Source organism: Euprymna scolopes, chromosome 13 (assembly GCF_053919585.1).
Source record: "Euprymna scolopes isolate OS-2025 chromosome 13, ASM5391958v1, whole genome shotgun sequence".
In the NCBI taxonomy this organism is placed as follows: domain Eukaryota; kingdom Metazoa; phylum Mollusca; class Cephalopoda; order Sepiida; family Sepiolidae; genus Euprymna; species Euprymna scolopes.
Window position 1 is genome coordinate 76,198,444 of NC_136494.1, and position 17,333 is coordinate 76,215,776.

Sequence of the window (17,333 nt, forward strand, 5' to 3'; positions counted from 1 at the left end):
AAAAAGTTTAAGAACTACGAAGACGGGAATGGTATATTAAAACAAACGACCTTCTGTGCTGCAGAATTTATTTTTCTACAAAGTCACCACCGTTTTCGGTGCACATTTGACAGGAAGTCAATGATGCATCCCTGCTTCTGATGCACATCCATAGAAAGGGGTTAATTTCTTAGAGACTCATACTCTCAATATCAGCTACAGAGCGATGAATAAAAAATAAGAAACATTACTCTCGTATGATTAATACACAGAATGACTCGACATGTTTGTTGTCATTACATTTGCAGACAACCGTGTTGTAGTCAGTTTCCGCGTTAATATAGTCTCCAAACAATAAATCCTTTATAGAAGTTCCGTTCGATTTTAAGTACACAGATAGGAAAAATACAGTTCTTTGCAGAGTTGAAAAATAGACGAGTTTTAATTGGACAATAATGCGGCATAAATAAAAACAAGGCCGAAAGCCATTAGTTGCATGCTCTCATGTAATGAATGAATGCGTGAATGTAGGACTGTCATGAAATTTTTTAAAGATAAACTAAAATGACCGAAAAATGGGCTGAAATGACTTAATTAAAAAGTAAATGACTTAGAATGACTTTTATGAACTTAAGGATGAATTGAATGACCTTAAGCATGACTTGAATGCTTAAAAAATAACTGGAATCCTTCAAAAACAACTTGAATGATCTGGAGAATGACTTGAATGGCTTTGAGACTGACTGGTTGTAAAGTGGGTGATCATTTTACATTAAATTAATACAGAAAAGTGATCTCCACTTTATATCAAAGTTACAAACAAGTACAGCATGCAGTAAGAACAGATACTACATTCTGATCTTGGCCAAAAGGCCAAGAAAAGGGTGTTTATTTGCTCCCCCACCGACCAAATAAAGCACAATGCCGATTTTTAATGTGAGGAGTGAAGGGGAAATAGGGGCCAACTCCCCGGGGAGTAGGGGAGCTGGATGGTGACAATTGGTATGAAGGGTTGCCCCTACATTTGACCAAGGTCTTATATGTGGAGTTGCCTCCACATATGGTCTTTGCTCGCAGTATCTGCCGGAACAGATACTACACTTTGATCTTGGCCAAAAGGCCAAGAAAAGCGGTATTTATTTGCTCCCCCACCGAGCAAATTGGGCACAAGGCCGATTTTAAATGCGAGGAGTGGAGGAGAAATGGGGAACAACTCCCCGGGGAGTAGGGGAGCTGGATAATGACAATTGGTATGAAGAGTCGCCCCTACATTGATCAAGATATATTTTTACATTGAATTATATTTAGGCAACTAAAATGAATTAAAAAGTTTTTATTCACGTTAAGTTTACATGATCCACAAAAGCACGTGGGTAAGAATTAAACAGATATGTCCTTTTAAATAATTTTAGTTCTTAATCGGTATTCTAAAGAATTATTTTAAATTTCGTAATAGATAAGTTTAAAGGAATGACTAAAAATTAAAATCAATACTAATTTATATAAAAAAATGGAGGCTTTTTTAGGACTTGTTTTCATGCATATGTTGGAATATAGCAAGTTAAAGTATAATTAAAATATAAATATATACACACACACACACATATATATATATATATATATATATATATAACTAGCATGGGTGCCCGGCGTTGCCCGGGTATTTGGAGATGTATGTTCAGCAAAAAAAAAAAAAAAAAAAAAAAAAAAAAATGCGGTCAATTTTCTTTTAACTTTGACACCTATTATGACCCCTTAACATTTATTGTTTTGGGCTCAAATCAAGTTATTAAGTTAGATCCATGTCCAAGGAACCTATATCTAAAATTTCAAGTGTTTAAACCCAAAATTGTCGGAGGAGTTTGGTAGAGTTCTCAAAGTTCAAATCGTTTAACTTTGGCCCTTTAATCGTCAAATTTCTGGCCAAAAACCGATCACATCGATTTTCCCAAATCTCAGTACCCTGTATATCAAATTTCGAGTCTGTAGATTTAAAATTGACAGAGTTATTGCGTAGGGAAATGTACACACACAGACACACAGAGACAGACAGACACTTTCATAGATACATAGATAGATTGGAAAGCACAGTAACAAAAAGTTACTTGAACATTTTCTCAGAAATTAATTTGGTCAGCTTTCATGAACAAATTAAGACCAACAACAATCCGCAACAGTTTAAAAAGTTGAATTTGCCCGCGAAAAAAAAAAATCTTTCACATGCACGTTACTATTTTTAAATACTTGACAAACCGATGGCTTAAATGTGTTTTGATGAACAATTGACATGGTTTATCTCAGAGCATCCATTTGGCCAAGTTCTTTTCGATTAATCCTCACCATATTTATCCATTTCGATATCTTTTATTAGGTTTGACATTCTTTATACGTCCTAACATACATCCAAAAGTCATATTTCACATACAATTTTACAGTCTTTTTTTTTTTTTTTTTTTTTGCAATTTCAAATAATTTCCCCACACTATATACATATGCGAGTCCTGAAAGTCAGCGCGTTATTGAAGGAGTACATGGCTCTAGTAAAGTAACTTCTTGTTACAGCAAAGATGACATTTATTTGCATTGTCTAAAGTCGGATATCATTTTCTGTTGCTTGCAAATATAGGTAGTTCGATTCAATGTGTAAACTCGCCAACTGTGCGGATTGTGGTAACCATAATCCGATCCTACTACATGTTAAAGTCGATTAGGCGTATCACTGGTCACAGCTGCATATATGTAATGAAATCTCTATTACACGAGTAATTAAAATGAGAAACGTACAATTGATAAGATGGGGAGCGTCCAAGAAACCAGAGTCTCAAACAATCAAACATTGATAAACTTTTTTCTTTTACAATTTTAACCTAAGTAGTTTTTATTTTTTTCGTAGAATTATGCTTACGAAAGGGAAAAAATAAAATTATCTACAAGACGATTCCAATATGCCTCAGATTTAATTTTTTTTTTAAATCTATATGAAATTATTATTCTTTATGTCTACAGACACTAGTGTTTCATGCTTACGAAATCCTCAATGTAAGAAATATCAATTCCTGCCGGTCGGAAAATTCTAACCCAGCCATGAAGCTACCATTTACCAAACCTTTATCTCCGGGCCACCAAACAATTGTCATGCAAATGAAATGAATTAACTAATAAACTCACAATTTTGTTTGTTTTATTTATATGATGGTTGTATATTTTTGAGATGAGAATTGATAATTATATTTTGTATTATTTGGATTATTTTGGACTACTGTTCTCATCTTGATTGTTTTTTTTTGTTTTTTTTTCAAAACATTTCGGCCGATGTAACCTCCAACAGGTGTATTCAGACTGGATGTTATTGGTGAATAGAGAAAAATGTTTGATTTTTAGTTTTTCCCAGGAGCATAGCCGTTAGAAATTCAAAGTGCAAACAGCAACAAGTTATTTCTTTTTAACGTTGTAAAAAAAAAAAAAAAAAAAAAAAAAAAGAATAATAGTTCGAAAATTCCAAATACAAAACCTATTTATCAACCCTGAAAAATATACATTCATCACATTAAAAAAAACATGGAATGAACCCGAATTTATAAGGTGGGGGGGAGTAAGTGTTGCGCAACATCTGAATCAGCACTGCTCGTTTTTAGTGGCAACGAAAAATGTTAGATGACTGAAAATAATGCCAAGATGAGCGGAGAGCACTGATATTGCAAAACGATCACCTATTTCAGTACTGACTAAGCTCAACGTCATTTGTTTGGTGATCTAAAGCAAACCGAGGTTTCATCGTGATTATGTCGTAATCTATTAGCGTATCTATTTTTTCAACACAAACAAGACACAATTGCCACTTTGATATAAGGGGCTACTATCAGGGACATAAGTTGCAGGAATACTATGTAAGAAATTGAGCAGAAGATGTTTGTTCACATTACATTTGAACTTCTGCGTGTCAGTACAGTTGGAAAAGCAGATCTCGGAAGGGAGTTCCAAAGTCTAGCAGTTCTGGGGAAGAAACTATTGGAGTAGAAGGCTTTCTTCCATCTAGGGATCTGTGTAGGCGTTGGATTGTGCTGCTTCTGGGGTTTTGTCATGTGTGTTTATATCGAGGGGTACAAGTGCTTGTAGCTTGTCGGAGCATTCACCACTAAAATACTTGTAGGACAGGCAGAGGGATACAATATTTCGTTGATAAGACGGAGGTTGAAGCTTAGATGACAGTTCAGGATCTATCAGGTTGGCGACTCTTGAACTCTGTCCAGTTGTGAGGGTCTAGCAGCAGATGCACCAGCCCAAGTGTGACAATACTCCATACATGGGCGAATGGTGGCCTTTTAGAGGTTCAGGATACTTTCAGGTGCAAATAGCTTTCTAGCACGGTAGAGAGAGCCCACCTTCCTCGCAACATCCTTGGCAATGCTCTCAATGTATCTGTTTCAACTCACGTTCCCTGTGAACGTTAGGCCGATGAGTTTAAAAGAAGCACTTTCAGGTAATGTATATTTAGCCATTGCTATTGGTGGTTGAGACGTTTCTTGTAATTATTGAAGAGAACAAGCTTAGTCTTGGCAGTATTGAATGTGGCCATCGATTTATGTCCCTATTCCACTACAGATTTGAGATCTTAATCCATTAAAATATGTTTAATATGGGGGGGGGAGCATACTCAGTGTTACTCTAAAAAAAAAAAAAAAAAAAAAAAAGTTAGGACACCCGAGTACAATCTGAACAAGAATGGTATTATTATCACTAACTTGTTCGTAGGTCTGATACACTTCTGCCCCAACTTCTCGGCTGTACGCTTGTTTTTCGTTTTTGCAAAACTTAAATAATCGATTAACAGTAGATAAAATATTTGTCTTAAGTTCATTTGATAGACGCAGTGTGAAACATAGAAAGACAATGTTAGTCTTATTTAGACGAGCGAAATATGCGTACAGAACGTACATGCAGTTGGTTGTGTTAGATTTCTCCCTATATCTGAAAAACAACAAAAAAGCAAACAGACAACAACAACAAATAACAAAACAAATAAAAAACAAAACACAAACGAAAAAAAAAAAAACGTGATCATGTAAAGTAATAAATTTTAGAATTATGTAGTTTTCTTTCATAGAAATAGCTCTAGATGAAGCCACTTGATATAAGGGGTTAAATTTACCACTTCAAGATTAAAGACTAACCAACGATAAGTGTTATAAAGATATCCCTCCCCCCAAATATAAACCCCCAATTGTCAGAAACATCACACATAGAATGCGAAAACTAGAGCTAAATAAGTGAAAATCGAGTTATATGACTGCTGAATGTAAACCCAGGATCTTCTTTTTACTTTACATAAATTACTAACCTGCGGCAAAAAAACCTCTAATTCATGCTCCTTATTCATTTAAATATATTTCTAATGTACAAATTTCTTAGAACTGCATGCCTATAGAACTGTTCCGTTTTCATGCTTTCCAACGGACTACAATATGGTCATCTGAAAGTGCAACGTGAACAAGTTATTGATAAGCCATCCCCTTAAGTAATCCAAATTACAAAATTTCCACAACTAACGATTACTACGATATTTTTTCCATTGACTACTGTACACGTGTAGATTCTGGTATGACGTAACATTCGGTTCGTTGATGCCGCACCAAAGTTAAGGTTGGTTATACAGGATTATCAAGATTGTTATCTAAATTAGCAAATTCGGGATTTGTTTATCCCATCAAACCGGATTACATTTATTTACATCAATAATACAACACGATATTTTTGCATACTGTATTTACACAGTATAGACGAAATATTTTTACATACTGTATTTACACAGTATAGACGAAATATTTTTACATACTGTATTTACACAGTATAGACGAAATATTTTTACATACTGTATTTACACAGTATAGACGAAATATTTTTACATACTATATTTACACAGTATAGACGAAATATACAAAGATAGCTATTTGAATTCCTAATTTACACTTATTTTCAAACAGTTAATAAATGTGATGTTATTCATTTGTAATTTTATTGTCCTATCTCTTCTCATATATATGCAATAATTTTAGTGATATTAAAACAATCAAATCCAAAAGGTATAAATTGGGGGAACCTTAAAATGATGAATTTTCAATGGATGCAATTCAAATTGAATCGATTATAAAGGAAAAATGTCGACGAAGCACGAGTACAAATACAGAAAGAATAACACGCACACAGTCAACCCCGACATGCACACAACGAACCCCGTCGTGCACACAACGTAGTTCCGACGAATCGATTAATTATTTCTTTTTATTTGTATACTGTCATACAAACGCTGAAGTAACACTTTACGACGCGACGAGTTAGCAATACGCTATTTAGGAATATGCTAGTTACGAGGGACGTAACAAGATTACTTTATTCCGGTCTAATAGACCAGAGGGATTGCAAATTACATTGTTATGATGATTGAAGTTATCCATGTCCTGAAAGATTCATCTGTTGCAGATACTAACAGTGCGAGCCTAAGAAAGCAACCCCTATCATTAGCGCGAGTCAGAAGCAGAAATGCATCTGAATTTCACTATGCAGAAAAAGTAAAACCGATCAACATTCACCGGTGCCTTTTGCACGCTAACTAAACCGATGCGGTGGATGTCAGCACTGTTAGGAGAGGAGTTCGTCGATTTCAAAGTGGCGACAGAGATACTAGTGACAAAGCATGTTCTGAAAATTTACGACAGAGGCCTCGTTCATCGCTGGATAAAGTGCATTAAGAAAAGTAATGACTATGTAGAATAATGAATTCTGACGCCCAAAAGGTTCGCTTGTTTAATGGTACCATTCTCGTATCACAGAACTTCAACGTTTTAATTCAAAAGAATAAAAGGACTTTTTTTTTTTTAGAATGATCCTCGTACTAATACCGAAATGTATACCATACAGCGTTCCTGTTCTTTAAAAGATTGATCTGTAATTATTGATTTACTGAGGCGATGGCCTTTGCGAGTGTGAGGTTCGACGTTGCCATACAACTGCCACATCAATTAAGAATTAATAGGTCTCTCTGTGTTACCTACCTGCCTTGTAGATTACAATGCCATCCTATGGTTACAAGAGAAGCAAGTAAACAGGTGTGTACGAGATGCTAATAAAGTATCCGTTTATCCGTTCCCGGGGCTACCCGCGTAGGGAATTTAACGCGCCAATATGAACACTCTTAGTCATAATTCAAGCGACTCTCCGGGTCGAAATCTTCAGTTTTTATCGTTGCAAAATCGTTAAGAAAAGACATTAAAGAACTGATTTAAAAATATAAGCATATTATACTAATACGAAACGCGATTTTATGTGTCTACTTTTACGTTATTCGACCAAAGAACGTGAAATATTACCCACAGTGGTTCCACATTACTTAGGTAAACTTTCTGTTAGGGTATGCATATCTATTACCCTAGCTTTGTATAGCTGATACTGGAATTCTTTTAATGTAGATTAAAATAAGATCCTAACCTTACAACCATTGAATGCACAAGAATTTAAGAAAATTTAAAAGTTTAAAATAACTGTCACCCGTCTTTATTTATTGACTAGCCTGGGTGTTGGAGGTGTGTATTGAGAGGGGGAAAAAAAGCAAAAAAAAAACGAACCCGTACGGCGAAGGAGGAAAGGAACGTCTTCTCTGTTGCGTCCATCGCCAAATTGGAAGTGAATAAGGTTTAAATTAAGGCTAGTCAATCGAAAAGAAGGGGATGACTTTCGAAAATATTGGCGAAAAAAGCGACTCCTCCCTATAGAAATGTGCTTAGTTGAAGGTGGCAAAATTAATGTTTTTAGCAAATCTTTCGATATTTGTCGTCCGAAGGGTCGGGCTTCCAAACCATACCGATCCCGTGAAAATCCGTTGCCTCTGTCGAAAATACATAAATACATACATACAGGCGACATTTTTTTATGATTGACTAGCGGGGGTACCCGGAGTTGCCCGGGTGTTTGGAGGTGTGTGTGGTGTTAAATAAAAAAAGAAACCTGGGGGGGGGTAGGATCGAACCCGGAGCCCTGAGGCGAAGTTTGAAAATAAAATCGGCCAGTCAGAATGAGTTACTGAAAGATGTTTGAATTTATTTAAGTAAGAACCAAATTGACAGATGCGCGCACGGAATTCGTCGAGCGTTACAATGACGACGGAAGCTATTCAGCAAATTAGGTCAATGACCAGGTTTGTTTGTTATAAGCGAAGTAAAAAAAAAAAAAGAAAACAAAAACGAACGTTAAAACTTAAGCGGGGGGGGTAATCAAAACATCGAAAAAAAAATGAATAAAAACACACACACACAAAAAAAAACTAACGTAAAAAAGAAAACAGAAAAACGAACACGTGAAAAATGGCTTAAATACGCCTGTTTTGATATTAAAATTTTAAAAATCTGTGGGAACCCGGGTGTTTTGGGGTGCATTTTTGTTACCTAAATGCGAGTTGGGAATAAATTTCCCTTTGACCAAGTTTGTACCCCTAAATGGAAAGCGGAATATGTATTGTTAAAATTAGGCAAATCATTATTCAAGCACGTCTGATTGAACACGACAGAGTTATTCTTTTTTCCGATTTTTCTGGATATCTTTTCTATTTGCCGAGTGTTCTTTCTACTTTTAGCTGGCATGTTATAGAAAATGGCGCCCAATTGTTGTTCGGCCATATTCTTAAACGCTTTCTGTCCATGCATCCGATTATCATCAGGAGCTATCGTTGTTATCGTCTTCTTTTCCTTTGAGGCTTGGTGTGTGTGTGTATATATATATATATATATATATATATATATATATATATAGGGTGTTTCAAAAGTCTTGGGAACATTATGAGTTATTAAAAATCGTTATGTTCCCAAGACTTTTGAAACACCCTGTATATATAAATAAATAAATTGGTTATAAAGGTGTGTGCAGGGGGGCGAATTATTTTTATTTTATTTTTTAATTACAATTTTCCTATTTTATAGTTTATTTAGTTTCTTGTTAGCATTAAAGACTAAAATTAATAGAAGCCATACTTATCAAAAACATACAGCTCCTTTTTAACAAATTAAGAATGATAATTCTTGACAAAAAGTGATGGAAAACTAGTTTTGCATCGGGTTAGGGTTAGGGCTATAACAGCATATTCATTTCCTTGTTTTGATTCTCACGTATATATCCATTGATATCTCATGTTTTTATGTAGAGAGATGTGATTCTCGGTTGATTGTATTTAACTGTGTCGCATATATACTCGAGAGTCAAAACAAAAAGAATATGCTGTTGTCATAGCCCTATTTATGCTCTATTGCGAAGAATCAAGGTATTTCATTAAATCTTATTTCTAAAGTCTTTATTTCAACAGTCATTAAATAATTTTGATTCTAGAAAATGCCTTGCAGTAAAGGCTTAAGCATAAGGCCTCTTAAGAAATTGAATCTTTCTTGAATGTTGTTTGATCTGTATCAATCAAATTCAATGCAAATATGATATATTTGAACTAGGGGGAGGGCTTTGCATGGTTGTAAAATACTCTTAAATGATATTTTAATTTGTTCAGATTTCCTATATATTATTATTATAGAATCGTGATTTCAAAAGTAAAAAGTATTTGGGCGCCATCAGCTAGAATCGAAACCGAAAGAAAAACTGTAGTGTTCAAAGCCGGCAACGTGACCACTGTACTACCGTGACACACATAAGAACTGATTTAAAATAAACTAAGATGAATGTACAAAATGTAGAATGATTTTTTTCAATTTTGTCTCCTTTTTGACCCTTTAAAAACTGTTTTAACCAGCTAAAACCCCATAAAATAATGGTACATAAAAAAATCCAATCATTTGAGGCCCTTCGCGCCGCTCTGAATTTTAGTTTCGGTAGAGATACAGTTTGAAAATATGGAGACAGAGACAGAAATAGTGCTTTTTATATATTAGATCTATCAATAGAAAACGTTTAAAATAAACAATACATTTACCCTATATTTCAGTTTCTTTGGGCTAAATATTTTTTAATTAAAGCAAAGATCGGAGATATTTGAATCTTTGCATAAAACTTAATTTAAATAAATATTGTGGGCATTGAACCTAGCACGCTTAACAGTTTTCTTGCGAAAATCATGTAGATGGTTTAATTGATTTATAGGTGAATCATATACAGTATAACCCCGGGATACAGTGGCCGTAGGATACTTTTTTTTTTCATATTACGATGTGGTATACGATTTTTGTTGGTCCCTGGTTGCGGTATTTGCCCCGCCTTACGGTGCTATTTATATTTGATTATATACATGTGTACTGTACTGCATTTTATAAAACTAATTTTTATTACCGTATCCCGAGGCCCTACTGTGTACACACACTCACACCCGACATGTATACACAATTGCTTTAAAGAAAATAGCCGGCAAAACCCAAGGGGGCCCTTTCGCCAACAAACTCATCAAGAGTTAATTATTGGTCTGTGCAAAAAAAAAAAAAAAAAAAAAATCACGTAAGAGCAGAGACTTAATTGGGTGTGCGTGTAAATTTTATCGAAGGAAGAAAAAAGGGGGTGAGACTAGTGGAAATACGAATAAAATAAAATATTTACAATTATGTAAAACTAGCAGGACCCGTTAACCGGCGTTACCCGGTGGTAGCATCCCACCCCCTGCGTAAAAAAAATTAAGTACGGTTGCTGTTGTTGTAGTCCAACCACCAACATCATGTTAAGAACGGCAATCCGAATGAACACTCCTAACTTACCTATGTTAAAAACGGCTTTTGCAACATTCACATCATTTTGTGGGTGTGAGTCTGGTTTGCAAGAAATCAGCCGGTAATGTAAGGTGTGTAATACTAAACAATATATTTTGGTTGTGACCTATTTGGGTAAAGCATTAGTAAAAAAACATTTAATAAGTTATAATAGATTAAAGTACGCATAGTTTTTTTTTGTTGTTGTTTTTAGCAAAGTAACATCTAATTTAAGCACAACCACGATTTAACATGTATATATAACTAACTTGTGACGCTATCAAACCAAAGTAAAAGAAACGATCTTTCTCTCTCTCTCTAATATATATATATATATATATATATATATATATATAGGCACGATTATCGTGTAGGTGTATGAATAGTCGACGTCAGCCACGTGCGTTTTCATAAGTAAACAAATGATTAATCTAAGTCAAGATTTATTTTTAAAAATGTTATTTTTATAGTGAAATGTTTTCACAAAGAAACGAAACCAAGTTCTAGTATATATATATATATATATATATATATATATATATATATATATATATATATATATATATATATATATATATATATATATAAACTTAACAGAAACGAATAAAACGCGATACTCGGAACCTTTTGCTTTTTGTTTAAGACTTAAATTAAACTATAGAACCAATGAGAATGAATGGCACTTATTGATCCGTGTTGCAATAATAACGCTATTATTTCGAAAGACATAGAAAAAAAAGTATTTCGCAATGTGGGCCTCACTCGTTTAAGTCCGCGCTGAAAGTTTTCACAAGTAAACAAATGATGAATCTATCTAAATATAACAAAATCAATTGAAAAGCGCAAAGTTATTTTGTTTAAATATTTTTCTTCAGAACAAAAACGTAACACGCTGTTTACAACATTGTAGTTATTGCGTATTTCGCAATGTGGGTATCACTCCTTTTAGTCCGCACTGAAAATGTTCACAATTAAACAAATGATGAGTCTAAGTTAATATTTTATAATAATAAAAATATATTATATTATTGCAGTAAAATATGTTCAAATAAACCTCAAAGTTAAGTTTTAAATAAAACTAAGTTCTTGTATTATTTTGAAAAGAATATTCAATCATTGAGAAAAAAGAAAAGAATAATAGAACACTGTCATTTTGCAGATAAAGAACGTTGATTTTCAGAACAAAAATAACACATAGACATTTGGTTTTTGTTTCGTCAGGAACTATCGTTTCATTTTGTGTGGTCGCCTTTAGGGCGTGGTAACGCGGTAAAGCATTTTGTTTTCACAATTAAGCAAACGATAAATGTAAGTTACGTGTTATGAAAAAGGTAATCTAGTTTTCAGAGTAATATTTTCACAAATAAACTAAAAAACGTAAGAGTTTGGAAGCGGAATAATTTCTTGAATTATACAAATAAAACTAAGAATGTACAGAAATGGCGGCGTATTTTAGAGTTGCGAACTGTTCGTTTAGTGGTGGAATAATCGATTAAGGGAATTGCAGAATGTATACTTCTCAACCAATCAGCTGGGCCGGATTTCTAGACGGGAGAAATCACTATTTGTCTAGAATTAACGCTGTAAGAATATGCGATTGTGTAGGTAATCCGTAGTCAGGTAATGACGAGTAATGTCCATGAAAATAGGAAAAAGTATAAATGCACACGGTGTGGAATGGAGGCGTTAAAGTACTTGTAGAAGTGGGGGTGAAAATTTACCTACTTCCTCTATAGGTTACGACGATGATGAACATGGCGGTCCTAGGAATGAATGTAATGTTTGAATATTACGAAATAATGTGTATGTAAATGTGTTCTATAGGTAAATAAGTTAATGGCTAATGGTGTAAACATAATAAACTTTTATGTACCATCTGTTGTCAACCTACGCTAGTTTCGTCCAGAGGGGAAAAATTGCATCTCTTATTATATACAAGATATATGTATAAGTGGGGACAAAGGTGAGAGTTGAAATATATTCCCAAATAAGTAATGACTTGACGAATTATTTCTGTCGACAGAAACAGGGTCTACGTGAGAGAATGGAGGCAGACTCCAAAAATCCGCAAGTTATTCTGAGAGTTAGCCCGGTGTAAAATTAAATTCTAAAACGCTCCATGATTTTCATGAAGGTGTTGACCAATGGCAGATTTCAAGGTTTCGCTCTTACCCCTCCTCTTGCACCTTATAGACTTGGTAAATTTCTATATATGCGCATTTATTATAATAAAATTGTATTCTAGTATGTTTGTTTACAATTTAATATGTACAAAGGGTACATAGTTTCACAAATTACCATTTTATGCCAGCATGACTTCTATATTCAATGAATATCCTCATTTGCATATTACAGAAATTATTTTTAATAATTAGCTAGATGCTATTATTTGTAATAAAATCGTTCTTATTTCTCTATTAAGAAATATTATTTAAAGTTGATTTATTTTATTTTCGATTATTAATGGCTCACAATAATTGTGCTTAAAACCGAAAGTACGATCATTTAAGCTGTAAGACTTATTTCCCGTTTAGGTTAAGAAAGTTACTTGTTTGATTTCCATAGACCAGGATAGGTAAGTTTTCTATTGTATTTATCCAACATGTGGTCACTTTTCGTATCAAGCAAAGATATTCGGCGTATTTTAAATAGTATGTGACTAATCCCTCTAACCGGCAATACGTTTCGAGCGGACAACGCCGGATATATACTACTAGTATATATTAGAAGTCTTTCTTCCTTCCCGGATCAAGCACTTTTAGTAATTGATATCGTTCGCAACTGCTTTAGCAAAATACAAAGCTATTTGTAAATAAACAAATAGAGAACTGTAGGAGTGTCGATCAATGTTTGTCTAAAGCAGTATTTAATACCATTGCCGACGACGCCTGTCCCAGTGGATTGACGGATAAACCTACTGACTATCAAGTCTATGATTGTTGATTCGACCCAGGACTTAGAATGGGTGCTGGGTTCACAAAATTGAAGAGCTGTGATACAGCGAAAGTGTCGGTGGATGACTGCACATGTTCTATATATAGCATGCACTCTTTCTCTATATATGATCGCAGCGATTATGCAATTAAGTAACAATTATACGGTTTAAAAACATTGATGTAATTATGTATCCATATATATAATGGAACCGCGTAGGTTTTAATAAATCACTAATTTCCCCACTGGACACTATTTAATCGAATTATTTTTGTACGACTTCAAACGTGAAACATTAACGATTTGTATTTCCGTTGGCAGCGATGCAGCAAGTGATCACATGAGCGAAAATGGGAACAAAATTATTTTATGTTGCAATTTAACTCCATCAGAGTTTGACACGCTTGATTAAGGAATAAATTACAATATGACAGCGAAGCATTAAGCAAATCATTCAAATTACTACGTATTATTGATAAATATTTATTACAGAAACAATATTTACCGAAATTTAAATCTAAACCCAAAAATGACGAGATTTTTTAAATTTTTCAAAAAGATTTTTCCTGGGAGATTTTCCGGGTAAATTAAAATTGCAGAAATACACAGAAAGATGTTTTTCTTTAGGGTCTCACAGGAAGACCCCAATAATAAAACGAACATACCGAAAGAAACTGCAAGACAATATTTTTGAATTTTAGGGATAATTAATTTATTCATATTTGGATTATTCGGACTGCTGTTTTCATGTCAGGTTATTTTCACAATGTTCTGGCCATCGAAACCTCAAATCTTCTTCGGGAATATCTTGTTAAACTCAAATTAAATAAAAGAAAATTTTTTTTTTTTTAGACCTGAAGAACGTCGGAGATGACATCGAAATTTAAAAAAATAATCATGCAGTTAAATCTACCGTGAAAACTTCGTTATTTCGCATAAAAAATAAGTTGGAAAAATAATAACTTTGAATTCTTTTGTAATTTCGAAAGGTTCAAAGAATTTAAATTATTGAATAGAAAATCATTTCTTACTTTAAAGTGTTCGCAATTTCACACATATAAAAAGATTAAAAGTTTTGAAAAGCGTTCAATCACCATTTTATGAATATGAATAAGAACATTAAAATTAGGCTTTATCATCCATAGATTATTTGAAATTAAAACAAAGAACTATAAGAATGATGAAAACACCTACAACAAGGACATTTGAAAAAAAAAGAGGGAAATTGGAATTCAAGGGAAGATTGAAACCATAGAACGGATGACAATGATGAAAATTGAGTACTAGTGCAGAGAGTGATCCGGACGCAAATATGTTATTTAAAAAGCCATTCTTAACATGGGGAGAGGGGTGTTTTGTACCTATTCTATACGTCAACCTTGCAATTGAATTAAAAAAAAACATAAACTTTAAACTTGGAAATACGATTTAAAAAATAGCGCGGATCACTCTCTGCACTAGCACCGAAAATTGAAATTTTCAGAAAAATGCTCGAATGCAGAAATAAATCCACATGAACAAACACTAACCAGTTACGTGAAAGTTGGAATAAAAATAAAACAAAAGATTAAGGGCATCAATACATAAATTAATGGAAATGAAACTAAGAAATAAATTAAAAACTCCCCTCCAAATGTGATTGCACATAATGTGTTAATACATAAATCGTGAAAGGTTAAAGAGGTCGAAAAGACCGGCATGTGCAAACACTAACGAGATCCTCACTGAATGCGTGCAGAGAGTATTGAAACCTTGGAATATCTTATTTCCATCTGAACCTTGGAGAAGAATAATGAGCGATGCTTACGAGAAATCAATGATAACGGTTGTTGCAATAATGCAAAATCATTTGAAATAGGTATCGAAAGAGGTGTATAGCACTAGAAATCTGGAGCGACTTGCTGTCACTCAAACTCCAGTAAAACCCACCGTGACCAGTGTGTAAACACCGAGTGAGTAAATAAACTTATCTAACGATAGAAATGGAACGCAATACTCCTTGACAAGGAAAATTTTTCCCAAATCATCGATTTAGCCATCCCAGCAAATCATGGAGTGCAGATCCAGGAACCAAAATAACAATGCTCTCTAGATACCTAATCTTAGGCTTATCCTAGTAAGACGTCGATATCAAGACCTAGTTTTTCTGCGACAACGAAAGAAAAGCATCTGTATGCAGAATTTATGCCCTCCTGTCTGAACATATTACCACAGGATCGCTTCCTTACAGATTACAACACGGCTGTCCTTAAATAAAATTTTAATAGAGATTATAGTTATGAATCGTTTCCTTGGTTATTTAACTGTCTACTCTAGCATTCATTCTCAATCCTCTCGAACGAAAAACCAGTAGTAATATTTAGGTTCAAATGGTTTTTGACATTTTAAATTGGTCAACATTTACCAATTTATAAAAATGACATTAAAAATGTTTTATAGTACAATTTCGCCTCATTTGAAAGAAAACATTTTAAGACAGGTGCAAAAACTCGGGAAAAAGGAAATCCATGCATGAATATGCATTTTTTCAAAGCAATACATGGATGAATGAAACATTGCTAAATTTTAATCGCGTGCACCTGTGGTTCCAATAGCTATCTATGCTTTTTGAAACTTGTGTTAAGAGAGAATACGTGCACGTTATCTGCATGAAAGAAATGGCGGTTTGAAAGTCATGGTAGGCAAAACCTGTTGGGATCACTGAAGAAGAACCCAAATTAAAATTAAATCTACTTTTAAAATAACAGAGTAAAAATACTGGTTTTAGCTACGCCGCCAGAAGAGTTCTTGAAAGCAAGAATATACCAAACATTTAAGGAAGAATTTTCTGATAAAAGACTGAGGTACGCCTAAAAAGGCGCTGGTTTGATTAGATCCGCAATGATATAGATCTTCCTTTGCTAAAGTTAAAAAAAAATTAACGTTACACACACGGGACTCACACGCCGTAAGAGTCTACGTCGCAAAGGACACCAAGACAAAGGATAAGAAACTCATTTTTTCGTGCAACAACGATATTTATTTTCTCATTCTCCTACCACGCTTGACTTCTTTTTGCGGCTGTGACTTCACACGTGATCCTTTCCCTAACGTGTCCTCTCCTTTTTATATACTCGTTTTCCTTACTGTGATGTCATTTCGCATGTTGTATACATTTGCATACATGCGTCCTGGCTCTGTTATAAAAGGTAAGTCAGAAAAAAAAATTCGAAGTTTGTGTGTCGAGAATATCAGCAAAGACCATTTGAGGATAATGCAATAAATAAAAAAAAACGCAGACAAAAAAACAAAACAAAAAAAAACTTTTCTAATAAATTCATTAAAGTGTTTTCGGATCAAATTAGTTACATTCAATTTCCAAACTCTGTAAAATCGAGCATGCTGTTGATCTTCAGCCGAAAATCAGAAATTATTCCAAACCGCTATTGTGTCATAGTGTACACCTTCTAAGAAGCACAATTGTAAGTTTTCAGATATGTTGCTCGTGGGTTTGTCCATTTACGAAAAGAAATAAGACCTTCACAAACCGCAACATAGTTACCGTCTTTTATTACGAAGGGGAGGACATGAAACAAGCATAAACTTTACGACGCCCCAACCCCAACCCTGTCATATTTTCAGTAAAAACCGACTGATAATACTTCGTTGATCGCGACGCCTTTTATTCCGACCGCCAGTTCCGATTTCACTTCATATTGG

General features: G+C 34.1%; 1 protein-coding gene and 2 pseudogenes across 1 annotated transcript in view; all 3 read right to left on the bottom strand.

Moving 5' to 3' along the window:
- LOC145292077 (T-box transcription factor T-like) overlaps window positions 1–17,333 on the bottom strand; it is a 247,007-nt gene that overhangs the window by 95,498 nt on the left and 134,176 nt on the right. The window lies entirely within an intron of this gene.
- LOC145292498 (U2 spliceosomal RNA) lies at window positions 733–865 on the bottom strand (annotated as a pseudogene).
- LOC145292627 (U2 spliceosomal RNA) lies at window positions 986–1,113 on the bottom strand (annotated as a pseudogene).